At 40.3% G+C, this 19,174-nt stretch overlaps 1 long non-coding RNA gene across 1 annotated transcript in view; it reads left to right on the top strand.

Annotated features, from left to right (window-relative positions):
* LOC123330567 overlaps positions 1-18,845 on the top strand; it is a 45,469-nt gene extending 26,624 nt beyond the window's left edge. Inside the window, exons 2-4 of the long non-coding RNA XR_006546580.2 lie at positions 12,086-12,172; positions 15,209-15,290; positions 18,165-18,845. This is a non-coding gene — a long non-coding RNA (uncharacterized LOC123330567). The remainder of the gene's footprint in view (positions 1-12,085; positions 12,173-15,208; positions 15,291-18,164) is intronic.
* The last annotated feature ends 329 nt before the right edge of the window (positions 18,846-19,174 follow it).

Raw genomic sequence — 19,174 nt, 5'->3', positions numbered from 1 at the left:
ACTGAGTGACTTTCACTTTCACTTTCCCTGGTGGCTCAGACAGTAAAGAATCTGCCTGTGATGTGGAAGTCCTGGGTTTGATCCCTGGGTTGGGAATATCCCCTGGAGAAGGAAACAGCAACCCACTCCAGTATTCTTGCCTGGAAAATCCCACAGACAGAGGAGCCTGGTGGGCTACAGTCCATGGGGTCGCAGAGTTGGACAAGACTGAGCTACTAACAGACCAAATCTTTTTAAGTAACAAAGGGCCTTTAATGAAAATATTTGCTTGATACTAAGAGATTTTGGAGAGATTTACGAATTATTTTTGCCATTATTTCTTTGAATATTCTTTCTTTTCCTTTCTATTTCTTCTTCCTTTTGGGACTCCCATTATATGTTTGTTGGGATGATTGATGGAGTTCAACAGGTTCCTGAGATTCTTTCATTTTCCTTCATTCTTTTTGCTTTTCTGTTTCTCTCATTAGATAATCTCAGCTGACCTACTTTCAGGGTTGCTGGTTCTTTCTTTTGTCTGCAATAATTTGTTGTTGAGCTCCTATAGTAAAATTTTATTTTCACTCATTGTACATATCAACTCCAGAGTTTCTATTTGGTTCCTTTGAATAATTTCTCTCTTTTTTGATATTCTCTTGGTAAGACATTGTTCTCTTGATTTCCTTTCATTCTTTAGGCATGATTTCCTTTAGAAATTTGAACATATTTAAAATAGCTGATTCAAACTGTTCTAGTATCTCAATGTCTGGGTTACCTCAGGGACATTTTATATTGATTGTTTCTTTCCTGCTGTGTATGGACCACATTTTCTTGTATGCCTTGTAATTTTTAAATGGGAACAGCATTTTGAATACTAGAATGTGGTGGCTCTAGAAATAAGATTCCCTATCTTCCTTCAGGCTTGTTGTTTCTACTTGTCTTAGTTGTTGACTTGCAGGTGACTTTTCTGAGCCAGTTTTAGAAAGTGCATCTTTTGGTCATTTGTGACCACTGAAGTTTCTGTTCTGTTAGTGCAGTGGTCAGTTAATGCTTGGATATGGATTTCCTTAAATGTTTAGGAACAAAGTAGCTCCCCATTTTTTGCACACTGTGTTGGGGCACACTTCGGGTACTCAGCCAGGCAGTTCGCAGCTCTGCCTTAGTGTTCATTTCCCGTTTGTGCAGACTCAAGGTCAGCCAGAACTGAGAATGTAAAGCCTTCTAAGGTGTTTCCTGAGCATGTGCACAGTGCTGTTTATGTGTAAGACCTTCTAGATGGTCAGGAATATGTTGGAGCCTTGCAAAGTCCTTATTCCCCAATGTGTATCATTTCCCAGCCTTTCCTCCAAGTTTTTTAGTTAATCTATTTTTTTTTTAATAACCGTTACCCATTGCTGCATATAGTACCTATTAAAATATTTGCCTGTAAATGTTTTTGACAAACACCCCTGGGTAGTGGTCATAGTTCTGGCTGAGTTCCAGGTGAGAAAAAACATGCCTTTTGAGCTTGTCTTCCATGGAGTCACTGGGCAGATCAACCAAGGGTAACTCTTCCCAAATGAGGTCTGTTCTGCTCCCTCTGGTATCAGCTCTGTTACTGGGAAAGGGAGCTGTTTCTTTCAAGGCTACATTTAAGCTGAGCAACGGGTTATGGGACGAAAATGCCACAAAGATCAATGTTCTTACCGAGATTCAGCCCTTTTTGCTGATTCAGTGCTTCCAAAGTTACAACAAGCTTTTTGTTTGTCTCCAGTGTTCCAAAAAAAAGTTTGATTCTGACAGTTTTTGCCAGAGTTTTTAGTTGCTTCTATAGAGGGGTGGTCTTCTGCAGTTTCTTACTCTGACCATTATATTGATATCATCTTGCTTATTTTTTCTTACAGGAATCTTGGGCCTTATTCTTGTATTCTTAGAAGCTCTTTATATGTTAGAGATATTAACACTTTGTGATTAGTTGCAAACTGTTTTGCCCTAGTTCATCATTTGGTATGTTACTTTGTTCATGGTGCTGTGACTTATTCAAATATTTTTGATTGCTATCAGATTTATTAATCTTTTCTCTTACTTCTGGATATTGAGCCATAGTGACAAAAAAAATTTCCCTCATTCTAATTCTAGAGCAATTTACCTGTATTTTCATATGGTATTTGTAGAGCTTTATATTTTACTATTTTTGGTAGTTGGAGAATATTTATTTATTGCATTTAAAATCACTAATTTAAATTTAAATCACTAACCCATTTGGATTTTATATAGTATATGGTGTGAGAAATGGATCCAATTTTATTTTTTTCATATAGCTAGCCATTTATACTTTCAGCATTTACTATCTTTTCCCACCAATTTGAGAAACCTTCTCTATACTAAATTTCCGTGTGCAATCAGGTCTATGCTTGAATTTTCTATTCTGTTTCACTGGTTTTCTAGTCATGTGCCAATGCCATAGTGTTTTAATTTATAGTTATTTTTTTTATATAAGCTAGTTCCCTATATTCCTCCATTGTTTTTCTTTTTTAAAGATATTTTCATGGCTATTATTGTTTATTTGTCCTTCCAAATGAAACTTCTTGTAAATTGCTGTATGCCAGAAAAAAAAATTGATGAAATTTTATATTGGGATTGTGTTAAATTTATATATTACCTTCATGATAACTGATATGCCAAAACATGATATATCTGTTTTTTCTTTCATGTCTACTTTTGAGACTTAAAAGAATGCTTTGTAGTTTTCCTCATATAGTTTTTGGGCATATCTTTTTAGGTTTGTACCTAAGAATTTTATTTCATATTTTGATATCACAAATGGGGCATTCTCTTCCATTCCAATTGGTTTTTGTTTGTATATATAAAACCTACTGCTATACATTAATTGTATAATATACTATTTTATTATTAGAGCCCATAGTTTTCCCATAGGCTCTTGTGAGTTTTCTAAAGTAATGTCAGCTTCTGGAATATTTTATTTTGGTGGTTTTAGGAAAAACTGTGAAACACATAGTAAGAAATCCTGGACATCAGTATTCAGTAATAAGACCCATAAGCCAAGTTATTCTGTTATATACCTCAGCATTTCTTATGATGTTACTTTGATTTTAGGCCTAAATCAGCCTCTAAAAGAGAATTTAAAAAGTGGCATTAATGATAAACCTAAAGCTAACATTATTCTCAATGGAAAAACTGAAAGCATTCCCTCTAAGATCAGGAACAAGACAAGGGTGTCCACTTTCACCACTATTATTCAACATAGTTTTGGAAGTACTAGGTACAGCAATTAGAGAAGAAAAGGAAATAAAAGGAATCCAGATCGGAAAAGAAGAAGTAAAGCTCTCACTGTTTGCAGATGACATGATACTGTACATAGAAAACCCTAAAGATAGTATCAGAAAATTAATAGAGTTAATTAGTGAGTTTAACAAAGTTGTAGGATACAAAATCAATACACAGAAGTCATTTGCATTTCTATATACTAACAATGAAAAAATCAGAAAGAGAAATTAAGGACTCAATTACCTTCACCATTGCGACAAAAAGAATTAAATATCTAGGAATAAACTTACCTAAGGAGAGATAAGAAAGCCTTCCTCGGTGATCAATGCAAAGAAATAGAGGAAAACAATAGAATGGGGAAGACTAGAGATCTCTTCAAGAAAATTAGAGATACCAAGGGAACATTTCATGCAAAGATGGGCTCAATAAAGGACAGAAATTGTATGGACCTAAAGAAGCAGAAGATATTAAGAAGAGGTGGCAAGAATACACAGAAGAACTACAAAAAAAGATCTTCACGACCCAGATAATCATGACGGTGTGATCACTCACTAGAGCCAGACATCCTGGAATGGAGAGTCAAGTGGGTCTTAGGTAGCATCACTATGAACAAAGCTAGTGGAGGTGATGGAATTCCAGTTGAGCTATTTCAAATCCTAAAAGATGATGCTGTGAAAGTGCTGCACTCAATATGCCTGCAAATTTGGAAAACTCAGCAGTGGCCACAGGACTGGAAAAGCTTCGTTTTCATTCCAATCCCAAAGAAAGGCAATGCCAAAGAATGCTCAAACTACCTCACAATTGTACTCATCTCACATGCTAGCAAAAAAAAACACTCAAAATTCTCCAGGCCAGGCTTCAATAGTAAGTGAACCATTAACTTCCAGATGTTCAACCTGGATTTAGAAAAGGCAGAGGAACCACAGATCAAATTGCCAACATCCATTGGATCATCAAAAAAGCAAAGGAGTTCCAGGAAAACATCTGCTTCTGCTTTATTGACTATGCCAAAGTCTTTGACTGTGCAGAATACAACAAACTGTGGACAATTCTTCAAGAGATGGGAATACCAGACCACCTGACCTGCCTCCTGAGAAATCTGTATGCACGTCAAGAAGCAACAGTTAGAACTGGACATGGAAAAACAGACTGGTTCCAAATCAGGAAAGGAGTACATCAAGGCTGTATATTGTCACCCTGCTTATTTAACATATATGCAGAGTACATCATGAGAAATGCTGGACTGGATGAAGTACAAACTGGAATCAAGATTGCCAGGAGAGATGTCAATAACCTCAGATATGCAGATGACACCACCCTTATGGCAGAAAGCGAAGAAGAACTAAAGAGCCTCTTGATGAAAGTGAAAGAGGAGAGTGAAAAAGTTGGCTTAAAGCTCAACATTCAGAAAACTAAGATCATGGCATCTGGTCCCATCACGTCATGGGAAATAGATGGGGAAACAGTGGAAACAGTGACAGACTTTATTTTTGGGGCCTCCCAAATCACTGCAGATGGTGACTGCAGCCGTGAAATTAAAAGACGCTTACTCCTTGGAAGAAAAGTTATGACAAACCTAGACAGCTTATTAAAAAGCAGAGACATTAGTTTGCCAACAAAGGTCCATCTAGTCAAAGCTATGGTTTTTCCAGTAGTCATGTATGGATGTGAGAATTGGAGTATAAAGAAAGCTGAGTGCCAAAGAATTGATGCTTTTGAACTGTGGTGTTGGAGAAGACTCTTGAGAGTCCCTTGGACTGAAAGGAGATCCAACTAGTCCATTCTAAAGTAAGCCAGTCCTGAATATTCATTGGAAAGACTGATGCTGAAACTGAAACTGCAATACTTTGGCCACCTGATGTGAAGAACTGACTCATTAGAAAAGACCCTGATGCTGGTAAAGACTGAAGGCAGGAGGAGAAGGGGACGACAGAGGATGAGATGGTTGGATGGCATCATCGACTCAATGGACATGATTTTGAGTAAACTCCAGAAGTTGGTGATGGACAGGGAGGCCTGGCATGCAGTCCATGGGATCACAAAGAGTTGGACATGACTGAGTGACTGAACCGAACTGAAGGAGACAAAAGAACTGTGCACAGAATAGTATAAGACACTAATGAAAGAAATCAAAGATGACATAAACAGATGGAGAGATAATCCATGTTCCTGGGTAGGAAGAATCAATATTGTGAAAATGTCTATACTACCAAATGCAATCTACAGATTCAGTGCGATCCCTATCAAGTTACCAATGGCATTTTTCACAGAACTAGAACAAAAAATTTCACAATTCATATGGAAACATAAAGGACCCCAAATAGCCAAAGCAATCTTGAGAAAGAAGGATGGAGCTGGAGGAATCAACCTTCCTGACTTCAGCTTATACTACAAAGCTACAATCATCTAGGCAGTATGGTACTGGTGCAAAAACAGAAATATGGATCAATGGAACAAGATAGAAAGCCCGGAAATAAACCCATGCACCTATGGGTACCTTATTTTTGACAAAGGAGGCAAGAATATACAATGGGGCAAAGATAGCCTCTTCAATAAATGGTGCTGGGAAAAGTGGACAGCTACATGTAAAAGAATGAAATCAGAACACTTCCTAACATCATACGCAAAGATAAACTCAAAATGGATTAAAGACCTAAATGTAAGACCAGAAACTTTAAAACTCTTAGAGGAAAACCTAGGCAGAACACTTGATGACATAAATCAAAGCAAGATCCTCTATGACCCATCTCCTAGAGTAATGGAAATAAATACAAAAGTAAACAAGTGGGACCTGAATGAACTTAAAAGCTTTTGCACAGCAAAGGAAACTATAAGCAAGGTGAAAAGACAACCTTCAGAATGGAAGAAAATAACAGCAAATGAAAGAACTGACAAAGGATTAATTTCCAAAATATACAAGCAACTCATACAACTCAATGCCAGAAAAACAAATAATCCAATCAAAAAGTGGGAAGAAGACCTAAACAGACATTTCTCCAAAGAAGACATACAGATCGCCAACAAACACATGAAAAGATGCTCAATATCGCTCATTATTAGAGAAATGCAAATCAAAACTACAATGAGATATCACCTCACACCAGTCAGAATGGCCATCATCCAAAAGTCTACATACAATATATCCTGGAGAGGGTGTGGAGAAAAGGGAATGCTCTTGCACTGTTTGTGGGAATGTAAATTGATACAGCCACTATGGAAAATGGTATGGAGATTCCTTAAAAAACTAAGAATAAAACCACCATATGACCCAGCAATCCCACTCCTAGGCATATACCCTGAGGAAACCAAAATTGAAAAAGACTCATACATCCCATTGTTCATTGCAGCGCTATTTACAATAGCTAGAACGTGGAAGCAACATAGATGTCCGTCGACAGATGAATGGATAAAGAAATTGTGGTACATATACACAATGGAATATAACTCAGCATTAAAAAGGAACACATTTGAGTCAGTTCTGATGAGGTGGATGAACCTAGAACCTATTATACAGAGTGAAGTGAATCAGAAAGAGAAAGATAAATATCATATTCTAACACATATATATGGAACCTAGAAGAACTTATTAACAGGGCAACAATGAAGAAACTATTGGAGAAGGAAATGGCAATCCACTCCAGTACTCTTGCCTGGAGAATCCCAGGGACAGGGGATCCTGGTGGGCTTCTGTCTGTGGGGTCGCACAGAGTCGGACACGACTGAAGCGACTTAGCAGCAGCAGCAGCAGCAATGAAGAAACTGCTGCTGCTGCTAAGTCGCTTCAGTCGTGTCCGACTCTCTGCGACCTCATAGACAGCAGCCCACCAGGCTCCCCCGTCCCTGGGATTCTCCAGGCAAGAACACTGGAGTGGGTTGCCATTTCCTTCTCCAATGCATGAAAGTGAAAAATGAAAGTGAAGTCACTCAGTCATGCCCGACTCTTAGTGACCCCATGGACTGCAGCTTACCAGGCTCCTCTGTCCATGGGATTTTCCAGGCAAGAGTATTGGAGTGGGGTGGCATTGAAGAAACAGACATAGAGAATAGACTTATGGACATGGGGAGAGGGGAGGAGAGGGTGAGATGTAGGGAAAGAGTAACATGGAAACTTACATTACCATATCTAAAATAGATAGCCAACGGGAATTTGCTGTATGGCTCAGGAAACTCAAACAGGGGCTCTGTATCAACCTAGAGGGGTGGGATGGGGAGGGAGATGGGAGGGAGGTTCAAAAGGGAGGAGATATATGTATACCTATGGCCGATTCATGTTGAGGTTTGACAGAAAACCACAAAATTCTGTAAAGCAATTATCCTTCAATAAAAAAATAAATTAAAAAGAAAAAAAAGTGACGTTAGCAAGACCCTTTGTGTCTACAAGCTCATTATGTATACACTCACACGCATAAATTCTCCATCTCTTTTGTTCTTGAGAAATAGACATATTTACAGGGCTGACTAGATTCTACCTGATAAGGTCACCATTTAAGTTAGTGCAGAACTGGTGAAAAGAACATCAAACCCCTCATCTATATTTTGTCGAAGCTGAGGTAATTCCTTAGATTTTGCTAACACAGTTTACTTTTAAAAAATTAATTTATTTATTCTAATTGAAGGATAAATGAAGTGAAATGAAAGTCACTCAGTTGTGTCTGACTCTTTGCAACCCCATGGACTAAACAGCCCATGGAATTTTCCAGGCCAGAATACTGGATTGGGTAACCTTTGCCTTCTCCAGGGGATCTTCCCAACCCAGGTCTTCCACACTGCAGGCAGATTCCTTACCAGCTGAGCCACAAGGGAAGCCCAGTTGGAGGATAACTACAACAGTGTCATGGTTTTTGCCATATATCAACATGAATCAGCCACAGGTACATGCTTCACTTTTAACATGAAATTTTGTGCATTTAAATGCCCCTCATTGCTTTTTTGTGTGCATGCTAAATTATTTCAGTTGTGTCCAACTCTTTGTGACCCTATGGACTCTAATGCACCAGGCTCCTCTGTCCATGGGATTCTCCAGACAAGAATACTGGAGTGGGTTGCCATACCCTCCTCCAGGGGATCTTCCCAATCCAAGGATCGAACCCACGTCTCTTGTCTCCTGCATTGGCAGGTGGATTCTTTACTACTAGCGCCATCGATTATCATTAGGTGGGGAGGTGGCTATCCTGTTCTAATTTCTCATAAAGCAGAAGTACCGAGGCTAGTTAACCAGCTAAGGCAGAAAAGGTTTAGAACTCAGATTTTCTGTCTTCATATATATTCTTTCCAACATACTGAAATACTTGCAAAGCCTTTTGCTGCTATTAAAGCCCATTTCTTACCTGTGCTCAGAGGAATCGGGAACAGCTGCTCAGTATCCCCTATTATAATATCCCTTCATATGTATGAATCCTGTGATTTTGTTCCCTTCCAGCGTTCCCTACGGCAGGTTAAATAGCCCAGATTCTGTCCCTCATAGAGTTTATCTCCCACCTCTTTTGTCAGTTTTAACAAAGAGGTTGTGACTCTTGGGTTCCTGCTCAACAGAGCTCTTCCTCATTATTTTGTAACCTTTATACCTCCTTCCAGGGAGAGTTAAATAAAGCCTGTGGATTTTTGATATGAATGTCTGGCAGGCTCCCGCTCACACAGAAAGGTTTCCAGCAGGGCTGGCTGATGAAAGCCTCAGTCCGACGACTGAGTCTCATTCATGGCAGATGAAAGGCAGCAGCACCTCTGCTCATTCCAAAACCCACAAATGGGCATAGTGCCCATGTGAAGGTCCAAATTCCACAGTGAGTCCTATTTTGGCAGGAAGAGATGGGTTATAATGAGGATATTTAGAAGCTAGGAACCACTGGCTAATTACCTCAGGTGAACAATTCATTTTTTGGAAAGGCACTATTCTTTTAGCTTGTTAATCATGTGTAAAAATTATCCCTGACCTAGAATCTCATTTATTGCACCTGAGCCAGCCTGAAAATTAGAGAAATGAAATATCATAAAATAGAAGTATTAAAAAGGAGAATAACCCTCGAGGGTAACAGCGGTGTGACATTCTGGATGTTAAAGTGTGGAGCACGTCCTGCTTGCTTCAGTGATGTCAAAAACGATGACCCCAGCACCACTTCTCTTTCAACATCTTTGGGTTTTCTTCCCAGAACCTTCTCTCTGTACCTGCTCTATCCGTCAACCACGTTACTTGCTTTTTCTCTTTCTGGACATTCCCATATCTGTGGCTGACATCACTGTCCTCGAGAGAACATTGATATGAGTCAGAAAAATGAGTACGTGCTCGGTAGGATCAGCTGCGCCCTGCTTCTGAATAACATGTCTCTGCAGTTGAGCACCTACCCCTCTCATGGACTCCCTGGTTATTCTGTCACTAAAGGAAGACTCTCCTTAAGGTTTGCATCGTCTCGGGTCACGATGAGAAAGTGGGAGGAATTTGAAGAAGCCCATTTGTGTGTTCCTCATCTTAAAGAATGGGCTTCCCAGATGATGCTAGAAGTAAAGAACTTGCCTGCTGGTGCAGGAGATGTAAGAGATACAGGTTCGATACCTGGGTTGGGAAGATCCCCTGGAGAAGGACGTGGCAACCCACTCCAGTATTCTTGCTTGGAGAAGCCCATGGGCTGAGGAGCCTGGTGGACTACTGCCCATGTGGTCACAAAGAAGTGAGCGACTGAGCAACTTAGCACCCATACATCTTAAAGAACTGAGACTGGTATTGATTCTTTTTTTTTTTTTCAAAAGATTTGACTAATGAGTGTGGAAAACTTTCCAGGAGGGGGAAATGTAGTGAATAAATGATGAGACTAAGTGAGCACCAAGACTCTACCTATCCTGGCATAAGTCACCTTGATTTGGGTTAAGCAGAGACTGATTAGAGAGGTCCCCAGGTGCATGAAGAGACAGGTGGGGCCTGGTGGCTTCTTGAGCAGGGAAGGAACATTATAAAAGTGGCATTTTAGAGGGAGAGTCTGATGATGGTGAGTGTGGAGCATGGTCTGAGGTATTAGCAATTGGAGTTATGTGAGAGAATGATGCCAGCATCCATTGTGAAGGGAATCTGCTCTGACTTTTGACAAAAGGAAGCTGTGGTATAAGTGGAGAAAACACTGGTCTGAGAATGAAAAGGCCTACATTGGAATTCTTGTTCTGCCTTTAATTAGCTGCTGCTGCTGCTAAGTCGTGTCAGTTGTGTCTGACTCTGTGCTACCCCATAGACGGCAGCCCACCAGGCTCCCCCGTCCCTGGGATTCTACAGGCAAGAACACTGGAGTGGGTTGCCATTTCCTTCTCCAATGCATGAAAGTGAAAGTGAAAGTGAAGTTGCTCAGTCGTGTCCGACTCTTAGCGACCCCATGGACTATTATAGCCCACCAGGCTCCTCCATCCGTGGGATTTTCCAGGCAAGAGTACTGGAGTGGGGTGCCATTGCCTTCTCCGTTTAATTAGCTGGATAACCTCAAGTCTCACTTCTCTTGAGCCTTAAATCCAGATTTCAAACTAGATCTGACCAGTGCATCAGTTTCACCTGCTGACATGTTGATTTTGGCTAACACAATGTTTCATTTTCCACAGTCCCCACTGCTCCCTATTGCATCAGACACAACTTGCTTTACATTTTTACATCACCAGCCTGGCCCCTCTAGTTGTGCAATCTCTGCTATAAATCTTGGTAAAATAAATACATTTGTGTTTGCCTCATTTGTTGTTGTTCACTCTATGTTACAAGTTCTTAGAGTCAGGCAACTAGTTAACTTTTCCCTGGTAAGCAGAATGTTCAGGGCAAATTAGTAATTCATAATTACTAGTTGATAATATTCAAGAATACAAACATAGACCCTCTTCCCTCTCCTTGCTTCTCTACTTTCTGGGAAAACCTATAGCAGTTAGAAAGCATGTCTGGGGAACGTTCATAAGATTAGATTTGACATTACCTTTACTTTCCCTGCTCAATTTGGACTTTTATATATTTAGAGCCACAAACGCACAAGGACCTGTATTGGGAAGAAAACTGGTTTTAGCCCCTTTGGTTGATTTATGATAGTGCTTTGGGGAGTATGATGAAGAGAGACTCATTGTAAGGAAAAGATTCTAGAGATAATCAGCTCCAACAGCTGTACTTTGTAGAGGAAACAGCTGAGCCCCAGATAGAGCAAGGGACTTTCCTAGTGCCCCATGTCCAGTACTGGAATCCAGTACCACCTCTCTTGAGCCCATGGCTTCTCTAGCTTGGTGTTGACATAATGTTTGTAAAAGATCGTATTCTGCTTGGGGACTGGCTCAGGACATTTATCTAAAGTTAATTAAATCTCTTAGACTGACTATCTCTGCTGAGTTGCTTAAATTGCATTTTAAAAAATGGAGGTAGTGATGTGTTCCTATAGAACTAAAAATCTGCTGTGTAGGTTTATTTTCCCAAAAGATTAAAGAGTCAAGTTACAGAAACCAGATGATTAAAAAAATGTAAAGATTTATTCAATTATCATAGAATTTTAAGTATTGAATCACATTTTGAGATATCATTTAGTGACAGCAAATGCTTTTTTCTTTCATTTTCCTTTCTTTGTTTTATTCACTATGAGTTATTTTATTGTTCCCAAGAGGGTATAACTGTAAAATGAGTTGACATGTTACATTACATTTTCCTTTATAACATAAAATTTAATTATATTGCATTTAATTCATGTGTTCATCCAACAACTGGATTTTTAAGTATTTTTTGAGTTACTAGAACTAAAGCCTCTATTTTTTCCTCTTTTTTCTTTTTTCCTTTCCTTTTGCTCCTCTTTTTTCTTTTCCCTCTTTCTTCTCAAATAAATTCCTCATGGCTGTCTCTTGCTTGCAGATTCACAAAGCTGAGCCCATTAGAGCTGAAAGATGCTGTAGCGATCCTCCTGTCCATGAGTTTCTGACCCTGGATTCACTTGCACAGGTAGAGTCCTAGGTGGGCTGTTGTGGGGAACCCCCAAACCTTGAAATTCTGTGGAAAGTGCTGTGTTCATGTGCGCCTGGGAAGAGGGTCTATACTTTCGTCAAATTTTCAGAGGGGTCCCTGACCTCAGAGGTTAAATAAGTATCAATGATGGGAAAAAAAGTGGCCAAGATATCAAAATAACTCATCCAGGTTCGCATAACAGTGTAGCTGCAGAACCAGGAGTAGAAACTAGGTCTCAGGTTTCTAGTACAGGCTTTTCCTGCAACACTAAGAAAGTGGGCTTAGTTTCAATTTTTATGGAGTTGATGATGTAGTGTTATGTCTTCTTAAACCTGTATTCCATGGATTGCTAAGAAATTAGAAACAAATTACTACTAAAATCAGATTGATTAAAACAACTTATCAGCCAGCCCAAACCAAAATACTCTCTGAATTCCAAGTGCTCTAGTTTCTTTCATATGAAATGTTGCACACTAGGAGTATGTCTGATATCGTATATACCTGAAGGCAAAGTAAAAGAGGGAGGGAGGCAGAGAGAGTGAGAGGAAGTAGGGAGAGATCAGGTCATGTATTTCAGGGGAGTAAGGGAGGGATGAAAGTGAAAGAGGAGAGTGAAAAAATTGGCTTAAAGCTCAACATTCAGAAAACTAAGATCATGGCATCTGGTCCCATCACTTCATGGGAAATAGATGGGGAAACAGTGGAAACAGTATCAGACTTTGTTTTTTAGGGCTCCAAAATCACTGCAGATGGTGATTGCAGCTATGAAATTAAAAGACGCTTACTCCTTGGAAGGAAAGTTATGACCATCCTAGACAGCACATTAAAAAGCAGAGACATTACTTTGCCAACAAAGGTCCGTCTAGTCAAGGCTATGGTTTTTCCAGTAGTCATGTATGAATGTGAGAGTTGGACTGTGAGGAAAGCTGAGCGCCGAAGAATTGATGCTTTTGAATTGTGGTGTTGGATAAGACTCTTGAGAGTCCCTTGGACTACAAGGAGATCCAACCAGTCCATTCTGAAGGAGATCAGTTCTGGGTGTTCTTTGGAAGGATTGATGCTAAAGCTGAAACTCCAATACTTTGGCCACCTCATGGGAAGAGTTGACTCATTGGAAAAGACTCTGATGCTGGGAGGGATTGGGGGCAGGAGGAGAAGGGGACGACAGAGGATGAGATGGTTGGATAACATCACAGACTCGATGGACGTGAGTCTGGGTGAACTCCAGGAGTTGGTGATGGACAGGGAGGCCTGGCGTGCTGCGATTCATGGGGTCGCAAAGAGTCGGACATGACTGAGCGATTGAACTGAACTGAAGGTAGGGAAAGAACCGAAAGAACTTCCAAATGAGCAAGTCATGCCTCCTCCTTCACTTGTAACAGATGAGGGGGGCAACCTTCCTTGGAGAACCCAGAGTATTTGAAACTTCTTGAGTATCAGCTCTGCTACTGCCTTCTTCCTGATTGAAGAAAGCATACTGGTAGGGAGAATTTCAAGACCCCCAAGAACTGAGTGTAAGCCATAGCATGCTGGACTCCATTGCAAGGGCCACCATGCCCTAGAGCGCTCTTTCATAAAGCCTGCAGGCATCAACCTGCTACATACACTAAGCTGGAACAAGACAGTGTTTCCACAGCCCTGTTCATATCCCTTCCCGTGTGACACTCAGCACTGACTCCTAACCCATGGGCCCTGCTGCGGGCTGCCTGTCCTCAGAAGAATCTTTCATCTCTGTTCCATGTTTCACTTTAGCTGTTTTGACAAGTGGTAGAGATTTCTAGTCCCCATTAGGGTAAGCGATCATCTTTTCAGACACAATTATTAACTCTTTCGTAAATGCTCTGTTTGTGGCCAGCTCCTTGATTGTTCATAACAATGAATGGATTGAAAAATTTTTTCTGAGCAGAGGTATAGTCTTCAGTATGCAAGGAAAGGTTTTGTGTTTTTTTTTTTTTTCACCCAAAAGTAATAATGAGGATGGTTTAATCTTTTTTTTTTTTTTTTCCTCATGCTGTTATATAATAGAGACAAATCATGCCCAGGCAGTTTAATCATACCTGTCATAAAGGAGGCTGTAATTCTTTGGATTCTTTTTTATTAGCAGTACTTAAAGATATGCCACAACTTAGATTGTTCAGTTGGCCAAATGGCTGGACATCTGTTTCCCTTCCCCACCCCCAAAATTGAATAAAATAAAGGAAAAGAAGGAAGGAAGGAGGGAAGGAAGGATGACAGAATTAACCGTCTGTGACAGAGGCCGGACAAACCACCAGGCCAGGGCGTGTTACTGCTGCTGCTTGAGGAGGCAGGGGCCTGAGGAACCAGAGAAGAGCTGCAGAGGGTGGGCTGCTCCTGAGTCTGGGCCATGGAACCCACACCCCAGAGAGAAGGGCTCATGAGACCTTCAGTGGTTCCTGGGAGGATGTCGAGGTTAGGTTGGCTCTGGGGCTTTTAATTAGATTTTTCCTGTTGCTTTCCCCCTCCCCACATTGAGCCCACATGGACCTCAGGGTAATTTGGATCTCCACAGCTGATGGCTCAGGTGAGTGTGACTCCGATGGCGTCTCAGCTCACCCCTTCCCTCTGCTATCAGTAGGTCAGGTGCTTAGCCCCTGCCCTGGCTTTGCCATATTCCTCTGGGCTTTCTAGGGCAAGCAGTGATTTTTGGCAAGATGAAGCCCTCAGCAGCGAGCAGAGGCATCTCTTTCAACCGTCTGCATTTTAGTACCACTAAGCATCTGGCTGTGGTGGCAACCATATGATGTCGTGTTCTGGAGCACACAGCATTTGATGGCAGTCTACCAGTTTTTAATACCAAGACCATGACTTGGCCTGTGGGAAAGACCATCTGCCAACATCCATATCCTGTTCAGACAGAGGGAGCAGAATAGTACATGGAAGGCAAGCTTCAGCTGCTGTATTTCCTTGCCCTGTAGACTGAACTCTAAATTAGGCATCACCCTGTGAACTTCCAAACGTAAGGACGGCGGCTGTGATATAGGAGTAAGTTTTTTTTCTCTTCTATTTTTCCAGTGTTTTACCAAAATATGGATATTTTCCATCAAGTGTATTCCTATAACAAAAACCATTCAGTGACTAAAACAAAGGAAATCAGGTAAGTGTAGCCAGACTTAATCATTTGGAACTCATTATTTTCAATAATTTCATCTTCCTTTCCAAACCACTCACAATCCATCTCTAAATATTTGGTTCCTGAATTTGACCAGGAATTGATGTCACATCCATTGAAGTGTTCTTTTTCAGACTACATCTTATTCCCTTTTTTGAAAATTGGTGATTTTCCCATTTCAGTCATCCAGCACCTTTTTCAATTTCTATTTCAAAAAAGGGGAAATTTTAACATGTGCTGAGTATTTATTATGTTGCAGGCACTGTCTTAAGTGTTTGTATCTTTTAAAATTCAGGTTGGTAATCACGCTTTCCTGTCCTTTCCAACATGAAGGTGATTTCTTTTATGCAAAGGATGGAGGCAAAATAGACATTGAATCATCCTCTTTTCTTTTATCAATTAACTGATATAAGAGTAAATTTAAGCACCGGATGGCAGATACTGCTTTAGTGATTTCCAGAGTTTGCTTGTTTCTTTTTTTGGCAGGAGCGTCTTTGATTGATTTCCAGAGATTTTTTGCATCATTGACATCAAAATTAGATGGAAGGGAATCTTAAACAGTTTGGCAGCCATGATGTGGGTGTTTGTATGCGTGTACGTGCGTGCTTGTATGAGTGTGTGTGTGAAAAGCCTTGGCTCTTGATGTTGAAAGGAAGACAGCCCGCCGGCCTTTCAGGAGCAGAAGCTGGGGGGAGGTGTATAAATAGTTAGAGAGAATTCTGGTTTATTTCTTACTAAAATATCCACAAAGATCCAGTATGAGATGATCATTCATATCACCATCCCAATGACAATCTGGGATGGACTGACAATAATTATGAAGCAGATGGAGTTGGACTAGGAGAACTAGTCAAGCTTCAGATTTGTTTTCAAATCAGACTGCCTGAAAAAAGTCCAGAGATATGGCATATCCCTCCACCACTTTTCCTTGTAATACAAGAACTTAGGTCCCATATAATTTGAAAATGATCAGTTGCACTTCTGGGGTCCCCCCCTTGAGGCCAGAAGAGTGTATTCTTTTTCCAATTTTCTCCATCTGGGAAGAAACTTAAAATCTCAGAAGTCAACTGGGCATGAGGGGTGTGTGTGTGTGTGTGTGTGTGTGTGTGTGTGTGTGCATGCGCACACCTGTGTACAATAGCACTACATATTTTGGGAGATGTAGTTTCATGAATAAAGCACTAGTTTAGAAGCAGCACATGCTAGGAGTTCCAGCCTCTCATGTATTCCATTGGTTCAGCAGGAGAGAAAACGAAAAAAGAGATAGGAAGTAGATACCTCTGCAGCAAATCAAAGATCATTATGAAAACCCACACAAAACTGGGAATGAATTACCCTGGGAGATTGCATATCACACTCTTTGTTGACAAACTCTGAGGATGCAAAACTCTGAGGAAGCTGGATGCTTCGAGAGAACAATAACATGGGGCATGTGAAAAGATTGTGCAGAGTAAAGGGAAGGACAGGATCTAGGCAACTCAGAGGGAAAAACATACCTTTAAATATCTTCTCCCACAGAACCCATGAGAAAATTTCACAAGACTTTTTGACATTCAAGAAGACATGACCTCTATCAGGAGAGAAAGCCAGAAGTAAAAAAGAGCTGAACTGAAAAGGCAGTTGGTTAAGATAAAAAGGAAGTTAAATGAATTGAGAGAGGATTGCTCACAGCAAGAACACAATTGTGGAATTAACAATTACTACATTGAAGCCAGTAAAAGCAGAACTGATGCGAAAAAAGCTGAGTGCAAATGTCCCATGATCCTCCTTAAAGAGAATATGTAATATGAAATTAATAGTAATCTGAATTTTATGAACAAAAACCCTGAGAGTGAACAGAAGAGAGGAAGGAATGTGTTTAATTTCTTATGTCAAATGGCGCAACTAAAAACTATAATATTCTCTTGGTTCTGACAGGGAAATATAAGCTAAATTACTATATATAGAAGTATTATTTAGCATAATAAAAAGCAAATGAATTTCCAGAACCCTAAAGAAAATAAATCAAAATCACCTAAACGAACATAAAACAAAAAGAATCCACATAGTAAAAAACATAAAACTAAATTAGCATCAAGAACGCATAGACTGCTGTGATAAAACTACAAACAACCAGATCAGTTGCAATAAATATAAAAAGGGACAAAATATCATCCTTATTAAAAGGAGTAGAGTCTTGTATGGAGTCAAAAAACAGAATCCAGTTTTATATTGTTGAAAAGGAGTTGACCTAAAACAGTGAAGCAAATGCTTAAAAGGTGTCGGTATATTAGAAAATGAATAAAAAGGTATAATGTAAATATGAAAAGGTAGAATAAGGAGCAAGGAGATCCAACCAGTCCATTCTGAAGGAGATCAGCCCTGGGATTTCTTTGGAAGGAATGATGCTAAAGCTGAAACTCCAGTACTTTGGCCACCTCATGCGAAGAGTTGACTCATTGGAAAAGACTCTGATGCTGGGAGGCATTGGGGGCAGGAGGAGAAGGGGACGACAGAGGATGAGATGGCTGGATGGCATCACTGACTCGATGGACGTGAGTGTGTGTGAACTCCGGGAGTTGGTGATGGACAGGGAGGCCTGGCATGCTGTAATTCATGGGGTTGCAAAGAGTCGGACACGGATGAGCGACTGAACTGAACTGAACTGAACTAAATAAGATTATGGGACTTTTATGTTGATAAAATAAATAATTTTCAAAACTTTATAATCTTCATAAACTCTTATGAACCAAATAACATTGTTTCAAAATATACAAAGCAAATAATGTCTGAAGCAGAAAGAGAATCTGAACAACATCAGTAATAAAGGTTACTCTGATATCTATATCTAATCTATATCTATGTATGTTTTTTTTTCAGCCTCCATGGAAATATTATTAAAATTATCTAAAATAAATCTTAACAGTAAATAAAGTTTCCAAAAAGAAACTCCAAAACACAGTCGCCGCCCCCACGATGTGCCTGTGATCTGGCCTGTTGCAGAACTGTTTTGAATTGCATACCTTCTCCAGGTCTCCAGTTTACATGGTCCCACCAGTCCCTGATTGTTTTACTTATTTGTATTACTTGCCTGGCCCTGTACATTTGAATTTGCGGCCTTTGATAAGGGCCTAAAGTTTAGTAAGAGGTTCTTACTGTCTTTGTTTGGGCTAACACCTATTACACAGGGGTTTATACTCACAGAATCTGTTGGGGGTTGGGATGGGGCAATCTCCCAAAGTGTGAAGTAAGTTCAGTTGAAGCTGCATTGGAAAGGCTGCGGGGGGCTCAGCCAGATTTCGAAGAAAGGTTGGCTGTTTGATCTTGAGTTAGAGGCGAGTGAATGACATCTTCCTAAAGCAAAATAAGAAATGTAAAGATGATCAAGCAGTGATTGGTAACAGTTGTAGATTTATTTGAATGGTTTTAATGGGATTTTCTAAAGGCAATGGTATTCTGAAATTTCTAAATATATCTCCTGCTGCTGCTGCTAAGTCGCTTCAGTCGTGTCCGACTCTGTGCGACCCCATAGATGGCAGCCCACCAGGCTCCCCCATCCCTGGGATTCTCCAGGCAAGAACACTGGAGTGGGTTGCCATTTCCTTCTCCAATGCATGAAAGTGAAAAGTGAAAGGGAAGTCACTCAGTCATGCCCGACTCTTAGCGACCCCATGGACTGCAGCCTACCAGGCTCCTCCGTCCATGGGATTTTCCAGGCAAGAGTACTGGAGTGGGGTGCCATTGCCTTCTCTGAATATATCTCCTAGGTATATTTATTTCCTAGGTATATTAGTATTCATCCTTGCTTCATTCTGAAAAGGACTTGAGGCAGTTACTAAGACTGTGACACCCCAAGGGAGGGAAACTGTCTGCTCCAGAGACAAGCAAAA

Source organism: Bubalus bubalis, chromosome 19, assembly GCF_019923935.1.
Source record: "Bubalus bubalis isolate 160015118507 breed Murrah chromosome 19, NDDB_SH_1, whole genome shotgun sequence".
NCBI classification, from domain to species: Eukaryota; Metazoa; Chordata; class Mammalia; order Artiodactyla; family Bovidae; genus Bubalus; species Bubalus bubalis.
The sequence above is the reverse complement of the archived record's forward strand: the minus strand, read 5'-3'. Positions and strand labels throughout refer to the sequence as shown.